At 36.8% G+C, this 22,571-nt stretch overlaps 1 long non-coding RNA gene across 1 annotated transcript in view; it reads left to right on the plus strand.

Annotated features, from left to right (window-relative positions):
- Window positions 1-11,962, plus strand: part of LOC140713078 (uncharacterized) — a 230,729-nt gene extending 218,767 nt beyond the window's left edge. Inside the window, exon 6 of the long non-coding RNA XR_012094937.1 lies at window positions 11,831-11,962. This is a non-coding gene — a long non-coding RNA (uncharacterized lncRNA). The remainder of the gene's footprint in view (window positions 1-11,830) is intronic.
- Window positions 11,963-22,571: the final 10,609 nt, after the last annotated feature.

Raw genomic sequence — 22,571 nt, forward strand, 5'->3', positions numbered from 1 at the left:
AGTTCCTAGTATATTTTGAATACTAGTCCCCTGTCAGATGACTAGTTTGCAAGTACCTTCTCTCATTCAACAAGTTGTCTCTTTGCTCTATTGATTATCACCTTTGCAGTGTATAAACTTTTTAGTTTAAAATAGTCCCATTTGTCTATTTTTGCTTTCGCTGCCTGTGCTTTTGAGATTTTAATCATAAATTCTTTGCATAGGCCAATCTCCAAGAGAGTTTTCTCTAGGTCTTCTTTGAGTGCATCTATGGTTTCAGGTCTTAGATTTAATCTTTAATCCATTTTGAGTTGATTTTTGCTCATAGTGAGAGATAGGGATCCAGTTTCATTTTCTGCACATGGCTATCCAATTTTCCTATCACTATTTAATGAAGAGGGCGTCCTTTCCCCAATGTAAGTTGTTGTCAGCTTTGTTGAAGATCAACTGGTGGTAAATACGTGGTTTTATTTCTGGGTCCTCTATTCTGTTCCATTGGTCTATTTGTCTGTTTTTATATCACTACCATGCTGCTTATGTTACTAGAGCCTTGTTATATATTTTTAAGTCTGGTAGCATCATGGCTCCAGCTTTGCTCTTTTTACTCAGGATTGTGAGAATGACGTTGGTATTTTCATAAGGATTGCATTGAATTTGTAGATTGTTTTGGGCAACATGGTTATTTTAATGATATGAATTCTTACCATCCATGAGTAAAAAGTGTTCCATCTCATGTTTGTATCGCCTTCCACTTTTTTCATCAGTGTTTTGTAGTTTTCCTTGTACAGATCTTTCACTCCCTTGGCTAAGTTTATTCCTAGGTTGGCTGACTTGTTTTTCTAAAGCTATTGTAAACAGGATTGGCTTCTTGATTTATTTCTCAGTTAGATCACTATTGGTGTATGAAAATGCTACTGGTTTTTGTATGTTCACTTTGTAACCTACATCTTCACTGAATTCATATATCAAATTTTAAAGTTTTATGATGGAGTCTTTAGGTTTTCCTAGGTATAAAATCTCATTATTAGCAATGGAGGACATTTTGACTTCCTCTTTTCCAGTTTGGATGTCTTTTCTTTCTCTTGCTCTTGCTTAATTATTCTGGCTAGGACTTCCGATACTAATTTGAATAAGAGTAGTGAAAGTAGGCATCCTTGTCTTCTTCCAGTTCTTAGATGAAAGGCTTTCAATTTTTTCTCATTCAGTATGATGTTAGCTGTAGGTTTGTCATATATGGCCTTTATTATTTTGAGGTATGTTTTTATAGGCCTAGTTTGGTGTGATTTTTATCATGAAGGGATGTTGAATTTTATTAAATTTTTTTCTGCATCTGTTGAGATGATCATACGGTTGGTGTCCTTAATTCTGTTGATGCAATGCATCACATTTATTGATTTGTGTATGTTGAACCATCCTCACATCCCTGGAATAAACCCCTCCTGAGCATGGTGTATTATCCTTTTGATGTGCTGTTGAATTCAGTTTGCTAGCATTTAATTGAGGGTTTTTGCATCTATGTACATCAGAAGTATTGGCCTGTAGGTTTCTTCAATGTGTCCTTATTTTGTTTTAGTATGAGGATTATTCTGGCCTCATATAACAAGTTAGAAAGAATTCCTTTCTCTTCAGTTTTCTGGGCTAGTTTCAAGAAGATTGGCACCAGTTCTTCTTTGTACATTTGGTGGAATTTAGCTGTGATTCCATCCAGTCCTGAGCTTTCCTCTGTTGGGACACTTTGTATTGCTGATTCAATTTTGCACCTCACTATTAGTCTGTTGAGGTTTTATATTTCCTCCTGATTAAATCTTGGTAGGTTATATGTTTTCAGGAATTTATCTACTTCCTATTTCCTCTAGGTTTTCCAGTTTGTCAGTGTATAGTTGTTCATAATATTCTCTGATGATCTTCTGTATTTCTGTGGTATCAGTTGAATGTTTCCATTTCCATTTCTGATTTTTTTTATTTGAATCTTCTCTCTTCTTGCACAGCGTATCTAGCGGTTTATCAGTTTTGTTTATCTTTTCAAATAACAAACTTTCCATTTTGTTGATCCTTTGTATTTTTTAAGTCTCTATTATATTTTTTTCTGTTATAATTTTTTTTTTTTTTTTTTTGAGACAGAGTCTCGCTCTGTCACCAGGCTGGAGTGCAGTGGCACGGTCTCAGCTCACTGTAACCTCCGCCTCCCGGGTTCAAGCGATTCTCCTGCCTCAGACTCCCAAGTAGCTGGCACTACAGGAGCACACCACCATGCCTGGTTAATGTTTTTTTGTGTGTTTTAGTAGAGACAGGGTTTCACCATGTTGACCAGGATGGTCTCAATCTCCTGACCTTGTGATCCACCCACCTTGGCATCCCAAAGTGCTGGGATTACAGGTGTGAGCCACTGCACCCAGCCCTGCTGTAACCTTTATATTTTCCTCTGCTAATTTGCAGTTTGATTTGTTCTTTCTTTTCTAGTTGATTGAGATGCATTGTTAGATTCTTAATTTGTAATTTTTCTTCTTTGATGTAGATATTTATTGACATAAACTCCCTTCTTAATGCTATTTTTTCTGTTTCACGCAAGTTTTGATATATTGTGTTTCTATTTTCATTTGCTTCAATCATTTTTTAAAATTTTCATCTTAATTTATTTGTTGACTCAATCATCATTCAGGAGCATGTTGTTTAATTTCCATGCATTTGTATAGTTTCCAAAGTTTCTCTTGGTATTGATTTCCAGTTTTATTCCATTGTTGTCTGAGAAGATACTTGGTACAATTTCCATTTTGAAAAATTTGTTGAGACTTGTTTTGTGGCGTCACATATGGTCTATCCTGGAGAATGTTTCATGTGCTGATGGAAAAAAAAATGCATGCTCTGCAGTTGTTGAATAGAATGTTCTGTAATTGTCTGTTAGGTCCATTTGGTCTGACATGTTTAAATCCAGAGTTTCTTTGTTTATTATCTGTCTAGATTATCTGTCTAATGCTGACAGTGCAGTGTTGAAGTACCCTACTATTATTGTCTTGTAGTATATCTCTCTCTTAAGATCTAGTAATATTTAGTCTTTTTCAGTAAATGTCTAGAAAGAGAAGAAAGGATGACAGGGGCTTGCATTCATTGAGTGCCTGGGGTCTGGGTGGTGTTGCATGCATTATATCTCATTTAATCTTCACAACAGTGTCATTGAGGTGAGAGGTCTCCTCATGTTTAAAGCAGGGCTAATAATAAGGCTTTAAGAGGCACTGTGAAGTGCTCTAGGGAGGAAGATGAGAGCATGCAAAGCAAGCCCTTTCATCAGAAGTCTGGGTCCTATGTGGAGGCCAAATCCTGAGACTGCGAGGTAAAGGAGACAGACCAGCAGCCCAGTTATCAAAACTGGAAAAATTAAGGTCTGATGACCCATGTGGGCACTTCCGTGTAAGTCACAAAGACTTGGTAGATCTCCTAAAGTCTGTGACCAGATGTTTCCAGTTGTGGGAACTGTCAAGGTATACAGACAAAGATCCAGGCAAGACCAGAAAATGAGAGACACTATTTAAGAATAAAGTTATTACCTTTAAAAGTGATTAGCATTCTCTATGCTCACCTCCCTACTCTCACTGGATATGAATTTTTAATGTATTAAATTTGCATAATTCATAATTCTAGAGTTCTATATTTTCCTGACAGCTAACTAACTAAAAATTGTAAGGGAGACTAAAATTCTACTACATTTGAGTGTGTGTTGTCACATACACAAGATTTTCAAATCATTGAAAAGTCATATAATGTTTTCCTAATTATATGTTTATAAGTTACAACATTTATGTGTTAATAGTTGTAACATTTATGCATTAAAGATCACTTGGACTTCTTTTCATGGGAGTGCAGTAAGCACAGGAATGGATGGATGCTTTTCCATGAATGGGAACAGGAGCATTTTTTTTTCTCTATTCCTTGGCTGGAGGATAGATTGTTATCTGATTTCAAGATAAACTTGCAGTCCTGCTCAAAGAAAGTATCTTTTTCAAGGCTGTTTCTTATGCCGTCACCACCTGCCATGTGGAAGGAAGCTGGATGTTGCCAGCCTTGTAACTTTTGACAAAGTCTGTAGTTCAGTCCCTTGAGACCACAGCTCCACAGGATATGATTCTTATTAGAGGAAAACCAGAAAATATGTTGAATTGGAGGTACTGGGATCCACTTCTGTGTTATTGGCACACTGTAAGAGCCACAGAAAATGTTTTCTGTGAAATGATTTATAAAATATTAAATGGAAATATGATTAACTTACACACAGGGAAAGATGAGCTAATTAAGTCAGCAATGATAGAGCTTACATTGTGATGATAGAATTAAAACAGCACTTCATCTGCAACTTTTCTAACTTATTATCTGGTGCTGTTTCTGCCAAAGATGCTTCTACAGATCTGTTTTATGCTGTGTCTCCTATCCTTTAAGATTTAATGCAAGTGCTGTCTCTCATTGCAGTAATCATTAGTCTTTTTTTTCTTCTTCAGACTAAGGCTGCCAAGTTTTTTATGGTGTCACTTGCATGTTGCTGGTGTAATGGGCCCTGTGTTCACATCTGATCTCTCCTTTGTTGGAGGGAACAAAGCTCTTTTCCCTTGGGTCCAGTTCTCATATGGAGGGACTTCTGTTAGCAGATTACTTTTAGAAGACTGTCTTAGATGATCGATGAGCTTGGGACAAAACCTCAGTGGACCAGACTAACTTTGGGAAGTACATGTTGTGGTCTGCTCTTTCAAGCCTTCTGTTTTGCAGAAACTGGTCATTTCACTCTTTAAGAGTTCCCTGTGTTCTTCTAGGTTGCCTGTGATTGGGTAAACCTGATTTGGGGGTGCAACATTAAAAATGCCACTGTTGTCATGCAACTTAGTCACATTCTCCAAAAACCCTATTAGTAAGAAGTTGGCATTTTGATCTGATTCTTCCTATTCCTCAATCTCTAACTGAATGAAGAAAGAGCCTATTAGATATGGTCCTTCTAATGGTCTAATTCAACAACCATGAGAGATAAACAAAGAGTAGAACTTTGGCACTAAAAATAATACCTGGAAATTGAGGCACTTGCTGTGGTCCAAGAGAAGCATATTTCTATACCTTTGGTTTTAGAAGCTTATATTTTACCACATAACTTGGGCCAGGCATGGTGGCTTATGCCTGTAATCCTAGCACTGTAGGAGGCCAAGATGGGAGGATCACTTGAAGTCAGGAGTTCGAGACTAGTCTAGCCAACATGGTGAAACCCTGTCTCTACAAAAAATACAAAAATTAGCCAGGCATAGTGGCGTGCACCTGTAATCCCAGCTACTTGGGAGGCTGACGCTCAAGAATTGCTTGTACCCAGGAGGCAGAGGTTGCAGTGAGCCAAGATAGCACCATTGCACTCCAGTCTGGGCAACAGAGCAAGAGTCTGACAAAAAAAGTTCATAAAAATAAATAATGATCTGTAGGCACCCGGCCATAGCAACATATCCAGAGATCTGCCATGCAAGCCTCAGACAGAAGCTGCTACAGGCTGACCTTGAACTCCACAAATATGATTGGACCTCATGTTGAATGCAATGCTGTGGTGGATGAACCAGTGCCAGTGGATGGGCAACATTCTTTTTATTTTACTGTTTCACAGGCAGATCTGTTGTGCAGCTGAGTTCTACAGAGCGTTAATGAGGTTCTAGATTTAATGTTAGTGCCATATCTAGGTAGACAGTTAGGGATTGATCCCTAATCCTGAATTCTATTTTTTAGTCAGTTATCAGAAGAAAAACATGAAGCAACTAACCTTAAATTCATAAAACTTTCTCATAGACCCAAGGGTCACCCTTACATTTGGTCAAAAGCTGCCTTTAATTTAAGATCCAGCTTAGGCTTCACCCAGAGAAGAGCTGTAGATTTTGTTAGTTGTCAGATAAAAAGGCAGAGTATCCTTACTATAAAGAAAATATGTCAACTTACTTAGTCTTCCTATTATGATGAGAACAATTGAAGAATTAAAATCAAATAAAGAGCAACATACTGGTTAAGGAGAAGCAAGAGAGAGTCTTAAGAGGTTGCTTGCGATGTTAGCGAACAGACTAGACAGGGAAGATATCAGAACTTCAAGGTCAGAATAGATGAACATTTTAAAGAGCCATAATGTTCTTTTAAAAAGCGTAGAAAAGGGGGATGTATCTTAGTTCAGTGGTTCTCAAACATTGGTGATATTATAATTACTGGGAAACTACACTGCAGAACAAATACACCAGAATCTCTGGGAGTGGGATATGGCCTTAGTGTTTTTAAAGCTTCCCGGGTGGTGACAACATGCAGACATGTTTCAGAAGCAATGTTTAAGCAGAGGACTATTTAATTGTTTTAATTGCAACTATATCAGAACGAGTGCCTAGCGCTGAACAAAATCCAGCAAGGAAGAAAGGAAAGATGTTGAAGAGCAGATTGGAATGACTCCTATAGAGGAGGACAGCATGCAGGAAATTACCAAGACACACTCCTTTAAAGCCACAGAAGAGGAATCCACATGATTTGCAGTGAAAAATAGTCAGAGTCTTCCTGAGTGAATTGTCATGAAAGATTATGATTAAAGGCAGAGTGACAGAATTGGGACCATGCCCAAAAAGTTCATGGAATTAGGATAATACTAAAGACAAAGCATATTAAATGGAAGCCATGAAGGACAATCATGGCCTCAAGTCCTGGGTTAGATGTTGGTCTGAGGGAGAGCACCACCTGGTGAGATTTCACAAACCAGAAAAAGTTGGCAAAAAATATGTTAGTGATAAAATTATTTTGGCAGACCCAAAACTCATTGATTACCTATCTTTTACTTGGGAGACCAGGCATGATAGAATCTAGAAGATGATGTTAGAAAACTATCTCTTAATAACACATTCTTCCATGGAAAGAGAAGGAATGTACCTGGTTGGTAAAACTAGAATAATCATCTGGATATACATAGCTTCCTGGGAATTGACTCCTCTTGGGAAATGACTCTTCAGGAAGCATAGTCTGACGTCTGCTTTTCTACATATGTGGCAAGCAGGGAAGGTTATGACTTGGAGGTTACATGTATCTAACCTTGAGTGCATTATTAGAAATTCTGTTGTTGCCTCATATCTAAGCTGCATTTGTCAACATCTCTATCGTACCAAAGCTGATATTTTGATCTTACCTTGCTGTTAACTTTGTCTTTCCCAATTGGTTAAAAACTTGGTTAAGGAAAAGGTTTGTTTTCCTCAAATAAAAGATCAAAAGTATTGATCTACTGAAATCTTCAGTGTTCTCTAAACTTTGCCAGATTGCAATTTCCTGAATGGTAGAAACCCTCACCCTTGTATTGACAACAGTGCCTAGCACGCATAGTGCTTCCGTAATTATCTGTGAAATGAAGACTAATGTTGGTCTTTCCGTACCTTTTCACCCTGACTTAAGGATGAGAGTCTTTGTGCATTAGTAGTTGACTCTCACTTGTCCTACCTCTAACTAAGGGTGGAGCATTCTGAGGAAAGCAAGAAGGAGCTCTGCATTCCCCCCTCTAGCTGGAACCTGTTTCTCCTTAAGATTCAGCAGCAGTTGGTGGCAGCTTATGTGCAGAAGGTATCGTGTCTCCTGAAATGTCAAGGTCAGATGAGTTCAGAGAAAGAAGCATGAAGCAGCTATCAGGACTTGGAGCTGGACCTGACTTCCAGCCCAGTTCGCCAGCAATGAGACCTGAGGAATTAGGGACAGAATGTGTGGTAAAAATTCTAGCTAAATATAAAATGTTTACATCCAACATATATCTTCTGGACAATTTCTCCTCAGTCAGATAGTAAATTTAATATATTTGATATCCCAAGATGAGACATCCTTCCACATCCCCTCCTTAGAACTGGTTTCTATTAATGTCTTAGCATTTTTATATCCAGACTGCAGTTCCTCCACCCACCATTCACATTGACACATGCAAAGTTAAGGCCATAGGTCCTCTTTCTGGGATTTCAATGACTTAAAGTTTTTGCAGCAAAGATACGGGGATTATAGCAGGGAATGAAGAAAGCATGGATAGTATCTCAGGACCTTCCTTAACCTCATTTTTAAAAGGATAAGTGTTGTAAGAGAAGCATAAGAAAGAAGGAGATTTTATATGTAAATTTCTTGAAATCCAATGAGTAATTAAATTCTGCCTGTTCAAGATAGCCGTGTAAATCATTTTTCCAAGCATTGGACAAGAACATTAAAGGACCTTCAGTATTAAAGCGAGCCACGTCTGGCTCCCCTAAGCCTAAGTTCAGAGAAGAAGCCGTTCTTTATCATTTTACTCTGCTTAGAATACCTGCACTATACAACAGCCATTCCTGAATGAAATGGAAACATTATCCTATGGACATATGCTCAAATTTTCTTTTTGTTGTGTATAATCTTTTATTCCTCATTCTAAACCCCAAGCACTTTTCCTTCTTTCACATGCACTGAATCAACCTGTATTTCAAAAGATGATAAAAAAGAAAAACCTAATTCTGCTTCTCATATATGCAAATAGAGTTGACTGTGGCTTTTTCGAATTCTGCTTTAACTCATGTTTCAGTCACTGAAGTTGTTACTCTGCTTTAGGCTGGGCTCAGCGTCATTGGCCTAGAACTTCCAATTCCTTTAGTATTCAACACACAAATTACTTCCATTTAATGACAAGTTTTATTCCTGAATTTTAATGAGGCCTATTCTAACTTTTAATTGCTTTGAAAAATGAGATTTTTTGAAGGAATCTACACATATTTGGCACAATCATAAATATTTTAAAAAGAAACATCTCATGCTGGAGAACCATGAAAGACTCATCAATGAAAATAAATAGGAAAGAGCAGTTGCAGGATTAAATTTGCATTATCTCACATCAGACTGGAGCAATTAATATGTTAAACCCTAGTTGACATCAAAGGCAAAGGATGTGTTAAACTTGTCTCTTAAATTATTAATTGACTTAAATGATTTAATTACAAATTCTCTATTTTCTCTTACTATGGAAACATACTTCCTGTGTGTCACACTATCCTTTTGTCACTGAATTTTGAAGTTTTTCCCCCATTGATATGGAATAATGATAAATCCTTCAAATAGATTCATTCCATTCTTGTCAGAATCCATGAAGTTCTATGCAGTTGATCTGGTTTTCACCAGTTATCATATACCACCTTGAACCATAAAACAAGAAGTCGAGTGAAAGCAACTTCTTTACTATGAGAACTAAAAAAGTTACTTCAAATGAGTGCTCTGCCTCTGATATGTTACCATTTCTCTTTTTATTTCACTTGTACATCTGTTTACGTTGAAAAAGGTTTCTAAATAAGTCTAACAAAAGTGGGGGATAGTGGTGATAGGACAAGTACAGACAGAGAAAGATTACATTCAAAGGATAATCTCTTCTTCCCATATCTTTAGGTTGCATTGATTAACTTGGGGAATTTTTATTTCTGTATATGGCCACCACACTCTACTTCAAAGAATGTTGCTCTCATTGAAAAGACAATCACTTCCATACTGAAGGAAGCAAAGAGAATATTAGATTTGGTAAGCCCCATGTTCAGCTGAAATTTGTTCAGTTTTTCATCTCTTTTATTTTTCTCCCTATTTTTAATTGTGAAAAAATTTAAACATATCAAAAAGTACAGAAAGTACCATAACAAACCTATACCTGTATTCTAGGAGTAAAAACGCTGTATTGGTTTTGCTTTTGTTTTTTAAAATAAATAAATAAAACATTGCAGATTCAGTTAGAGTCCCTACTGAAAATAGGCCAAGTTTGATTTTTCTTCATTCTCTTTCCAAAAGCAACTGTTAACTCGATGTTTGAAAGTATTCTTTTACTCCATGATTTTATGTTTTAACTACTTATTATATATCCATGGGCTTACTGCATTATATTATGGGTTTATCAAAATAACATGAATGGTATCAGACAATATGCATTATATTACAACTTGCTTTCATTCTTAACATGGTGCTTTTGAAATCTATATTTGCTACATAGTAGTCGCAATCATTTTTAACTGCTCAACAGTATTCTGTTGTTTAAATACACAACGTGTCCTGTTGCCCAAATGATAGTAATCGAAATTGTTTTCAATTATTTAATTGTGACTATATTAGGACTTATTTTAGACTCCTCCCCACATTATTCTTGCTAGTAGCATCTATATTTTAGTCCCATCTTGCTTTTAAACTCTCAAATGTATTATTGTTGTTGTTGTTACTTTTAAATTTAAAGTCATGTTCATTTATTTCTTTATTTCTACAACTTCTGCTTGGTTCTTTTTTTTTTTTTTTTTTTTTTTTTTTTTTTTTTTTTTTTTTTTTTTGAGACAGAGTCTTGCGCTGTCGCCCAGGCTAGAGTGCAGTGTGGTGTGATCTCGGCTCACTGTAACCTCCGCCTCCTGGGTTCAAGTGATTCTCCTGCCTCAGCCTCCCGAGTAGCTGGGATTACAGGCGCCCACCACCACAGCTGGCTAATTTTTGTATTTTTAGTAGAGACAAGGTTTCACCATATTGACCAGGCTGATCTCAAACACCTGACCTCATGATCTGCCTGCCTCTGCCTCCCAAAGTGCTGGTATTACAGGCGTGAGCCACCACACCCAGCCTCTGCTTGGTTCTTTTCATGTAAACTTTCCCTTTTTGTATAATGTCCTGTTCAAACCTTACAGTTTCTATTCTTTTTCATGTCATTATTCTTTAGACATACTTTTGTTAAAGTCTTCTACAGATTGCTCATTGTTGGAAATTCCTAGGCTGTTTAAACATCCATTTGTCACCTCTATGGACTTTCTCAGGGTCACTTGTTTCCTCAAGAGACTGATACTTTTTGACAAAGAGGTCATCTTTAGTGGGAAATTTTTCTCCCCCATGGGAGACACTCTTTGAAGCAGTTCAATATTTACCTTTCCTAAGTCTTCAGCATTCTTCCACAGTCCCACCATTCATCAGGGTTTAGTCTGAGCTTGTTGCTGTGGCTTGAGTTCCTCTCAGTGTCTGGAAACAGGATTTCTCTTTCTTCCCTGTGAGGTTGACTTTACATTAATGTTTCCTGTTGTGTATTTCATCCAGCATTTCTGACTTTGGAAGAATAGTGCAGGTGTCTCCTCACTTTTACTTACTAGTGAGTACTCCCAAGTCTTTCCTCAGAGCCCTCAGAGCCCTGCAACCAAAACTTGTGCCCACAGAACATTCCTGATATGGTTTGGCTCTATATCCCCACCCAAATCTCATCTTGAATTGTAATCTCCACATGTCAAGGGGGACGCAGTGGGAGGCGATTGGATTATGGGGGTAGTTTCCCCCATGCTGTTCTCAAGACAGTGAGTGAGTTCTCATGAGATCTGATGGTTTAAAAGTGTGGCACTTACCCTTCACTCACGCTCTCACCCTCTCTCCTGCTGCCGTGTAAGACATACCTTGCTTCCCCTTCACCCTCTGCTGTAATTGTAAGTTTCCTGAGGCTTCCTCAGCCATGCAGAACTGTGAATCAATTAAACTTTTTTAGTTTATAAATTACCCAGTCTCAGGCAGGATCTTTACAGCAGAGTGAAAACAAACTAATACAATTGCTTGATTATAGAATAAAAGAAAGAGACTTTATGTTGTAACAAATGCAATTTGTAGTACTTAATCTCTGAATATCATTTTCCTTTATGCAATTTGTCTTCTGAAATCTAAAATTCTTTTCCATATTTCATTCCTATAAGACATACTGAGAGGTAAAACTAAAGCTTCTGGAAAATGTGTGTGATTTTATTCATAAATTTAACATACATGAATATTTTATTTGAAAGCAATGGTAGAAGTATTAATTTCTAATCTTATTTCAACTGTATATTTTGTTTTGTTATAGAGTTGAAGTGAAACATGGGACAGAAAGGAGAGTATCCTTGATACTTTCTACTTGAGAATCATAAGGGATAGATATATACTCCAGAATAGGAGCATGAGAGGAAAAAGCAAAACCTTACCATCCAAGGTAGGTATTATTTCTTGATAACTCCCTTAAAATCAAGGGAAAGGAAAAATATACTCTATGTTTGTGATTTGTTCCCTAAGCTTAAATAACACACAAAAATTATTTCACTACATTTTAAGAATTGGTAATATTAGCTATTTGCCAGTATTTACTTGATATTCCAAAAGCTCCGGATTAGAAAAGTTAAATCTATTTTAAATTAAAATAACCTATAACTTTTCAGCATAAATTGCCATCTATTTTACCTTTTTTTTTTTTTTTTTTTTTTGAAACTGCAGAAAGATTACAATCTTTGGATCCTCCTAGAAAAATTAACAACATATAATTAAGAAACAACACTCATCTAAAGATACTAACGTGTATTAAAGCCCTCTCATTTGACAAACAATTTCACACACTGCTATTTAATTCTATTTGATTTTTTGCTCAGTCCACTGAGGTAATAGTACCATTGCTATTGTACGTATAAGGACACTGAAGCTCAGGAGAATAAGGCAATTTTTACAAGGTGATAACTAATAGATGATAGAGGAGGTATTAAAGATGTGTCTACCCAACTCCAAAGAATCTATATGATCAAGATGTTGTTCTCACTAACTATGGGTCAGATTCTCTTTTTTACTTTGAAATAATTTCAGATTATAAGATCATTATTAATTACGTTAAGAGCATAAGAAAATGCAAAGCTAGTACAGAGAGACACTTTACCCAGTTTCCCCCAAAGATTGTATCTTCCATAAATATAGAACAGTAATATTGGCATGGTATAATGTGTATGTATATTTCTATGCCATGTTATCATGTATAGATTCCTGTAGCAATTCTCTGTGTCCACACCCAAATCTCACGTTGAATTGTAATCTCCAATGTTGGGGAAGGGACCTGGTGAAGGTGATTAGATCATCAGGGCAGATTTCCCCCTTGCTGTTCTCATGACAGTGAGTTATCATTAGATCTGGTTGTTTGAAAGCATGTAGCACTTCCACCTTCGCTCTCTCTCCCCTCTCTGCCATGTGAAAAAAGTGCTTGCTTCTCCTTCAACCTTCCACCATGATTATAAGTTTCCTGAGGCCTGCCAGTCATGCTTCCTGTACAGCCTGTGGAACTGTGAGTCAATTAAACCTCTTTTCTTCATAAATTACCCAGTCTCAGGTAGTTATTTGTAGCAATGTGAGAATGGACTAATACAGATTGTTTAGTAGTTTACTGTTGAGTTTGAAAGTTCTTCACATATTTAGATATGAGAACTCAGAAATGTGGCTAGTAAATGTTTTTCCCAATCTGTAGCTTGGCTTTTAATCCCCTTCACAAAGTTCTTCACATAGAAGAACTTCGCGTGAAGTTTAACATTTTAACTTTTAATTTTTATAAGGTACTATATATTGATCTCTTATTTTATGAATCTTGATTTTGTAGACCAGGATGTTACCTTATCTGGTAGGAAGAATACGAAGAAATCTGTCTACTCCATCCTGTTCAGAATCAGAAGTACTCATAAAATTTGTTTTTTAAACTAGAATTTGTGTTATGCTTACTTGCAAATTTTAAAACAAACAAACAAATTTTAAAACACCCTGTGGGAGTGTGGTTTGCAACTTTTTACTTCATTTTATATTTTCAGAATAAGACTTGAACATTATTTTAGGAGTAAAATAGTCCTAAAGTCTTATAGGAAAAAATAAACCAGAGCTCTCTCTTTCCTACATTCTTCTTCCACAAGTCTTGCCTCTCAGAAATAGCAATTAACCCTTTAGCTATTTCACTATTTATTGGCTTTGATATTTGTAAATAATGTTTTCATCGATACTTCCTAGCTTATTAATTTTAGACATTTAATTTAATTCTTATTATGGATGATTATTTGGCTTTCACAATAACTCCCACTTTGATCCAACCATCATTTCATAATAATTGTATAATTTTGGTTAAATCAATGTTCAGTGTTTACATTATTATAACTTTGTAACTGTTGTTCACTGTTGTGCCAATTAATATTCTTTAATTATGTTTTCTTTCCCGTACATTTGAATTTACCTGCAATCAATAACTTTTTATTTTTTTTTACTCATATGATTGTTACTTATAGTCTCTCAAGCCTGTTTAATACATGGCCATAACCACTGAATAACCATTTGCATCTTATTCTGGTGGCCTCCCTCCTGCGGCACTCCTTCCTACTAGTCCAACAGGGACCTTTTTGTTTCTTAGTCCTGCTTAACAGCTGTCATACAAGAACTTTGGTTTTCTGCTCTTCTGTCTTGGAACCCGATTTTCTAGAGCCAATATTTTCACTTACCTTGTCATTTTCTGTCTTCCTAGTTTTTGTAGGCACACATAAGCAGTGGCTTGCTAAAACAAAGTGCATAGGACGTAACATTTTTGAGATGTTCTCTCTCTTAAAATATTTGTATTCCTTCCTCATGCTTGATTAATAGCTTATCGGGTTAGAAAATTTATTTCAGTTAAAATCTGGAAGGTATTCTTTACTGTCATCCAGCTTCTTTACATTGCTAATGAAAGGATCAGCATCTTTCCAATTACTCCGTATTATGTGCATGTACTCTTTATGTCTTGACACTTGCAGACAGTTTCTTTTAATTCCTTGTATTCTGAAATGTTTGAAGGTAGCAGACATTGATTCATGAATTGTCTCTATAACATAAAAGTGCAAGGTGAAGCAGCCAGTGATGATATAGAAGCTGCAGCAAGTTATTCAGAAGATCCCATTAAGATTATTGACGAAAGTGGATCTTGTCTCTGTCTTCTTCTCCTTCACTCCCCCTTCTTTCATTCTACCCTAATTTCACAAGGTCTCCAAATTCCCATTGTGACTTTCACCCCATCACTGGCCTTACCCCTAAAACCCTACAACCAGAGGCACCTCTGCCTTGGCACCCACATTTTCACTCCTACTTTTCCTGCTCATGATAATAAAGGGGATCTCATGAAGATGAAGAGTAGATTTGTGGTTACCAGAGGCTGGGAAGGGGAGCGAGGTGGGGGATGAAGAGAATGTGATTAATGGTACAAACATATAAAGTTTGATAGAAAATAATAAGACCTATATTTGATAGATCAGCAGGGTGACTACAGTTTAAAATAATCTATTATATATTTCAAAATAGCTAGCTAGAAGAGAATTATTCACATGCTTTTAGCATAAAGATAAATATTTAAGATAATGAATATCCAAATTACACTGACTTGATCTTTACAAATTATGTGAATGCATTAAATTATTACATGTATCCAAAAAATAGGTACATGATCATTTATCAATAATAAATGTTTTAAAATTCAATGTACATAGAAAAAATAAGTACATCAAGAAGTTAATAGAATTTATTTCTAAGAATTTATTTCTGACAAAAATAATATTAAGAACTTATTTCTGAGACTTTTTGGACATACAGAAATGATAGAAATTCATGAATACCTTCTTCTTCCAACTGTCACAAGTGCCTGATTCTTGGCAATTACAGCTTTAGCTCCATTTTGTTTCTTGTGCCTCCTATACAAAAACTATTGATGCTCAGGCATAGAATTACTTACATTTCTTGACAGTAAGCAATTCATGGCAAACACCTGCCTCCTTAAATCTTCCCTCAAATCATCTAACATGAAGCCAAATTATATAACAAGTCCTCCCACCACGACATGCCACATGTGCTGATGGGTTCAGTCTTCCTTCTTACATCAAGTAACCCAAATTCTTGTGACTACAAGTCTCTCAGGTAGTCTTTGAACAGTGAGCATTACCAGAAATAAGGCACACCGTCCTCTGAAACTTTACAATTTACTCATCTACAAAAAGAGGAAATCAAACTAATAGCATTGGCCTGATTGTCTCCAAGGGACTTTCCAGTTCTGTCATGCCATAAGAGTTTGCTATTTTTCTCCCTTTCATCTGATTTTATGTATTTACCAAATCTCTGAGAAACTACAATAATGATTGTTTCTACTTTTTATAAGAGAAGATTTACAATAATTAGGACAAATGCTATTCTAAAAGACAGTTCTCTAGTGGTCTCAGAGAGAATGATTAACAGCAGTGTTCCTATGTAATCTATGCAAAGCTTTGAAGTCAGAAGTACCAGAAACCAAGATTTATGCTATAAATAATCGTATAATCCTGTATGTAGGCTTTATAATCTTCGTCTTCCTCTGGGGTTTTAACCATTTTACAGAAATTGAAGCATAGAAGTAAATTTTTTGGCATGGCAGTTTATAAACCAAATGTGGTTAAAAGCAACTGAGTAATCGTCACTTATGCAGATACAATGATGAAGTCAGTAAATAACATGCAATTTAATTATATTTCTGATACATATGACACATCAGTTATACATCATAATATTTATTTAGTTTAGAAACTTTTTTCTATCTTTTGTTGAAATTTGGCTGAATGGATCATTTTGATTTAATAAGTTTTTATTAGAGAATAAAGATCTCTCTCCCTATAGTTCAGAGAAATTTATTTAAATTTCAATGAAGAAAGATATGAGAGGAAATGTTGCTAGTAAAGGGAAGAGGTTCATATAGAATAATCAAAGACAACTGACTGCCAAAGAAAAGAAGAATATGAACAAGAAGAGCAGCAACACTGTCAAAAGAAAGCCTCTGCAGAGAAAACAGTTTGTAGAGGAGCAGCTCTCACTGATGTTAAAAGGGCTATGCACTAAGATAACCTTTTGGATTGTAGAAGCAGACATTTCTTGGAAAACTGCAAAAAAAAAAAAAAAAAAATGCAGGAAAAAATCTTCATAAAACAGCAGTGGTGGAAGAATTAAAGTGTTTCTAGAAAGTATGTATTTTCTCATATCAGGTAATGTTTTAAATAAAAAGTTTAATCATTCTGCCAAACGTACTTACTACTGATGGTTTCTATGGTAGTGCCTTATTTTATTAAACTGACGCATTGTGTGGGCAGCTGAGGGGTACTATACTCAGATCTGGTAATAATTCTAGCTCTGCCCACTCCTATATAAGTCGCTTCCCTTTCCCCTTCCTCAGTAAAACAAGGATCGAGACAAAGTGATCAGTAATATTTCTCCCTAGTCTAAAATCATAGTATTCGGAGTTCAAGAAAGAATCATGCTGAGTAGCAGAATCTTGTCTATAAAATACCAATGGCAATAGCGTTCGTTATGATAATTATTTTTGCCTTGGGTCTTCCAAAAAAGAAGCCACATCAGTGTTTGCACTTCTGGTAATAACAAAGTAGATGACTGGAACTAATATTCCTACATAGAGTAAGTAAAAAATCTTGGGAAATTTTTAAATCTACTTTAAGACATCACAAATACAATGTATTGGAGAATCATCGGGCCAAGGTCCAGAAGATGGAAATCCTGGGATGTGAGTGTGATTTTCATGTTGCTTATTCTTAGGCACATTTGTTGACTCGGGAGAGGCTGTTGAAAAGAGGAGTGGCTGGGCAGTTCTTTTCAACATACTGTAAGTCTAAGGGGCTAAGAGTTGGAGTTTGGAACCCTCTGCGAAGGTGGGGAGCACAGGAGCATTCACACATTGGGCTGGAGCAGCTCTATCCCAGGGTAATGGTGAAACAAAGGTAGACTGGCCCTTGCAATACAGATGCTCAGCCTCAAACTCTCGCAATCCCTAAAACCGAATTAACATCATTCCAAATAGATACTCCTCCAGTCCTTAGCCGAATGAAGTAAAAAAAAATGCTCTCTAGAAAAACATATTATCATCCTAGGCTTTAAACTTTGTCTTCAAATAGTTCTTCAAATATAAATTATGCATATAAATTTTTTTTAAAAAGCCACCCAAGGAGATGAGATCCCTTATTTAATACCTCTATTTCTCCATGTAGTATTCTACATTAACAAACTATGAACTTGTTTTGCCTTCCTGGTTGAACTGTGAGCCCTTTTGTGGCTCTCCAGTATATAACAATGCCAAAAAATATAGGTAAACTATAGAAAATGCCAGAAGGAAAGTATAGACAATGCTGTTGGTGGAAATGCAAATTAGTTCAGCTCCTGTGGAAAGAAGTTTAAGAATTTCTCAAAGAACTGAAAATATAACTACCATTAGACCCAGCAATCCCATGACTGGGTATATACCCAAAGAAAGATAAATTATTCTACCAAAAAGACACCTGCACTCATGCTTATCACAGCACTACTCACAATAACAAAGACATGGAAACAACGTAGGTGCCCATCAGCAGTGGACTGGATTTTAAAAAGTGGTACATATATACCATGTAATACTACACAGCATAAAAAAGAGTAAAATCATGTCCTTTGTAGCAACATGGTTGCAGCTGGAGGCCATTATCCTAAGCAAATTAACATAGAAACAGAAAACCAATTATCACATATTCTCACTTATAAATGGAAGCTAAGCCCTGTATAGAAATGGATATAAAGATGGGAACAATAGACACCAGGACTCTAAAAGGAGAGCAAGAGGGAGGGGGCCAAGGGCTGAAAAATTCCTGTCAGGTGCTGTGTTCACTCTCTGGGTGATGGGATCAATAGAAGCACAAACTTCAGCATCATGCAATTACTACTACCCTTGTAGTAAACCTGCAAGTGTGCCCCCTGAATCTAAAACTTAATTTTAAATTTAAAAAAAGGAAAAGAAAAAGAGAAAAGTATAGATAAAAATATACAGGGTCCCTTGGGAGAAGAATAATCCTGCAGAGGGGGGGATTCATTTATTCACTCATTCATTCATACATCCACCATTGCATAAACACAGGCCCTGTATACCTAACCATCTTTTAGATTAAAATATGAATACCATTCCTCAGAGGGCCTGTATTAGTCAGAGCTCCCTAGAGGGACAGAACTAATAGGATAGATACACTATATATAAAGGGGAGCTTATTAAGTATTAACTTACATGATCACAAGATCCCACAATAGGCTGTCTGCAAGCTTGAGGCGCAAGGAAAGCCAGTCTGAGTCTCAAAACTGAAGAATTTGGAATCTGATGTTTGAGGGCAGGAAGTACCCAGCACGGAAGAAAGATGTGGGCTGGGAGGTTAGGCTAGTCTTCCTTTTCACCTTTTTCTGCCTGCTTTATATTAGCTGGCCACTGATTAGATTGTGTCCACCAGATTAAGGGTGGATCTGCCTTTCCCAGCTCACTGACTCAAATGTTAATCTCCTTTGACAACACCCTCATAGACACACCCAGGATCAATACTTTGTATCCTTCAATCCAATCGAGTTAATGCTCAGTATTAACCATCACAAGGCCCATAACAGGGGACATCATGCAGAAACTGTCCTCTATAAATCCTGCCTAAAGTATAGCTGTTCTTGTGTGTTCTCTCAGCAGATTAGGCTTATGGGGAAACTTTCTGATTTTGGACACCTTCTAGTTTTTTCTAGTCAGTAGTGTGCTCAAGCCAGTAAAACCACAACCACCTTGGCCTTAAGATGGTTTGGTTTTAAAGAAAAGTGTTACCTGTCTCCAGCTGACAGATTTCAGGTTACTAGACCTCAATGTGGGGCTCTTCCCTGTCCTGAGGGCAGAAAAGCTGAAAGTCAGGTTAAGTTTGAGAAAACCTGAGTCTAGCTCTCTGACTGTCTGCTACTGCCAGGCCAATGGGTCCATGAGGGATTTTGCAGCAATGCTCACCCTCCCCGGGGTCTCTACAACATAGCCCACCGTGCATTGTGTTTTACATATCAGAGCATAGACTCTAAAGCATCAGGTTGTAGCAAAAGGGGCTGTACAATTTTTTTTTTTTTTTTTTTTTTTTTTTTTTGAGACGGAGTCTCGCTGTGTTGCCCAGACTGGAGTGCAATGGTGCAATCTCAGCTCACTGCAACCTCTGCTGCCTGGGGTCAAGTGATTCTCCCACTTCAGCCTCCCAAGTAGCTATAGGCATGTGCCACCATGCCTGGCTAATTTTCGTATTATTTTTTATTAGAGACAGAGTTTTGCCATGTTGGCTAGGCTGGCCTTGAACTCCTGAACTCAAGTGATCCACCCACCTCAGCCTCCCAAAGTACTGGTATTACAGGTGTGAGCCACCACGCTCAGCCCTGTACAAATTTTTGTTTCACATTAATTTCTGTTTCTCAGCATTATCACAAGGTGATTTCAGATACTTGAGTTCCAGACATTACTACCCACGATAGTTATGGGTGAAAGATTCAATCCAGAATTGGGACACACACAAGTGCAAATTGTTTGAAAAGCCAAAAGTAGTCTTTCAAGTTTCACAGGCAGTTTGCTCAAGGCACTAGCAACTGAAACACATGTGGGAAGCAGAACAGGACAGATAAGGGCACATATGCTTCTGAGTCAGGTGACCTGTGCTCACATCTTGGCCCTGCCATATGCTCTCTGTGTGATACTGAGGGAATTACTAACCTCTTGGTCCCTAGTTTGCTCATCTATAAAGTGAGGTATTGTTGGGTTTTCTATAGGAAACCTGTTTGTTGTAAAGATTAAATGACATCATTCATGTGAAGTGTCTTTGAACACATTGCCTGGCATATGATAAGTGCCCAATAAATTACTTGTAAGTTGTTACTGTGTGTTGTTGTTGTTGTTACATGCAAATTATACACAGAACACTATTCATAAAATTGTCATGTCATTTCCTCCTAGAGGCAGATACATTGCACTTACAGTGTGTAAAAAGAGTGCCTGGGATGGAAGTCACTGCCTATCATATAGTTAATGGTCAAAAAATGACAGTTCAATTATTGATCCATTCTCTCCTTCCTGTGCAATCAGTTCTTGATTTTCCATTGTGACAAAGAGGGAAAGAGATGTTGACAATCAAAAATGTTTTGTATTCCAAAAATTATGTATACTTAGCTTATAGAAGAGTGTTTTATACAACTTTTATAGAAGAATATGTTAAATGTTCCTACAACTCAAATCAAAGTAACTCATTCACCCTTTCCTTCAGTCAACAAATGCTAACTGAGACTAAGTTACATACCAGGCACTGTGTTGAATGTCCAGGATACAGGCAGGAACAAGACTGCTGGCCTCTGTTATCAGGCAGCTTAAATTCTAATGGTGGCAACCAAGGTTATTACTGCTTTCATGAGCCATAGGCATTTTCATGTGCTTTCTCCATAAAAATGGTGACAGCAAATGTGACAGCAAATGTGACGCAAATGGTGACAGCAAATGGTGACAGCAAATGCACAGCAAATGGTGACAGCAAAGCAAAGTGAACATGGAAACAAAAGATTCCAACTGACTTCTTTTGGTGACCATTTGAAGGTACATTTCATACATCATGCATTTCAGCTTAAGGACATTCTCTTATGTACCCACAATACTATGATAATGCCTCAAAAATTAAGGTTAATTTGTAAAACTATAGTATTTTTAGCCTAAATTACAGTACTTAGTCCCACATCATATAATTTTTGTGTTTTATATTGATACTTCAATTTTTTTTCTTTTTTTTTGAGATGGAGTCCCACTCTTATTTCCCAGGCTGGAGTGCAATGGCACGACCTCGGCTTACTGCAGCCTCCACCTCCTGGGTTCAAGCAATTCTCCTGCCTCAGCCTCCCAAGTAGCTGGGATTACAGGTGCCCCGCCACCAGGCCTGGCTAATTTTTTGTATTTTTTAGTAGAGATGGCGTTTCACCACGTTGGCCAGGCTGGTCTCGAACTCCTGACCTCAATAGATCCACCTACCTCGGCCTCCCAAAGTGCTGGGATTACAAGCATGAGCCATCGCACCCAGCCGATACTTCAATTTTAAGCCAAAGTTATATTACCTGACCTAACCATTCACATTATTTGCTAGGTTTATCTTTGGATAACATTTGACTGTCAAAATAATGACTAATTTTTAATGCTTAAATGTTTCTTGTGCTAAACTTGTATTGATGCTTTATTGAGACACAAATTTCTCTATCCTGTTTTTTTTTTTGTATTCTTTAATTTTTCTCCTTTGACATTTTTTTCTTTGTCCACAAAATTCTTAGTACATACTCCTCTTCAGAAGTTTTGTCATGAATCAAGTTGTCTTATTTCATTTGCCAGATGTTACTTTATAAAGTGCATATGAAAGTTACTGAAGTTAACTGGCAGATATATTATAGATCTTATCTATACTATAGTGTCTTATCTATAGTGTATCTTCCAGAATAAACTGTATCTAACTTACAACAAAACTTTAATATAAATGATCTTATGACCTGAAGAAGGTCATTTGGGAGGATGGCAAAAGTAATTGTTATCAGTAAACAGATATAGGCTTAACTATCAACCTTGACATCTTAAATAATTCTAACCCCTGTCAGCCATGGTCACAGCTGAAAAATTGGGATGATAACACTAACTTATGAACTTAACACAAGGTCAATCTCCTGCTTCCCTATCTCTTCCTTGGTATTTCCCAAAGAAACCATCCCCAGTGATAGCTCCAACAAAGAGAGCTATGCCTCCCATAAAATATTCATATCTTGCACACATGATGTTCAATTCGTGGTCTCATTTACAAGTAACAAAATAAGAGGTAAGAGGAGATAATCAAAGCAACAGACATTTATTTTATTTAAAATATATGAAACAAACTACCTGACATTTTCAGTAATGAAAACATTTTAATCAGAATTTTGAGATTGCCAGAGAAATCAGGAAAGGA

Source organism: Chlorocebus sabaeus, chromosome 12 (assembly GCF_047675955.1).
Source record: "Chlorocebus sabaeus isolate Y175 chromosome 12, mChlSab1.0.hap1, whole genome shotgun sequence".
Lineage (NCBI taxonomy): Eukaryota > Metazoa > Chordata > Mammalia > Primates > Cercopithecidae > Chlorocebus > Chlorocebus sabaeus.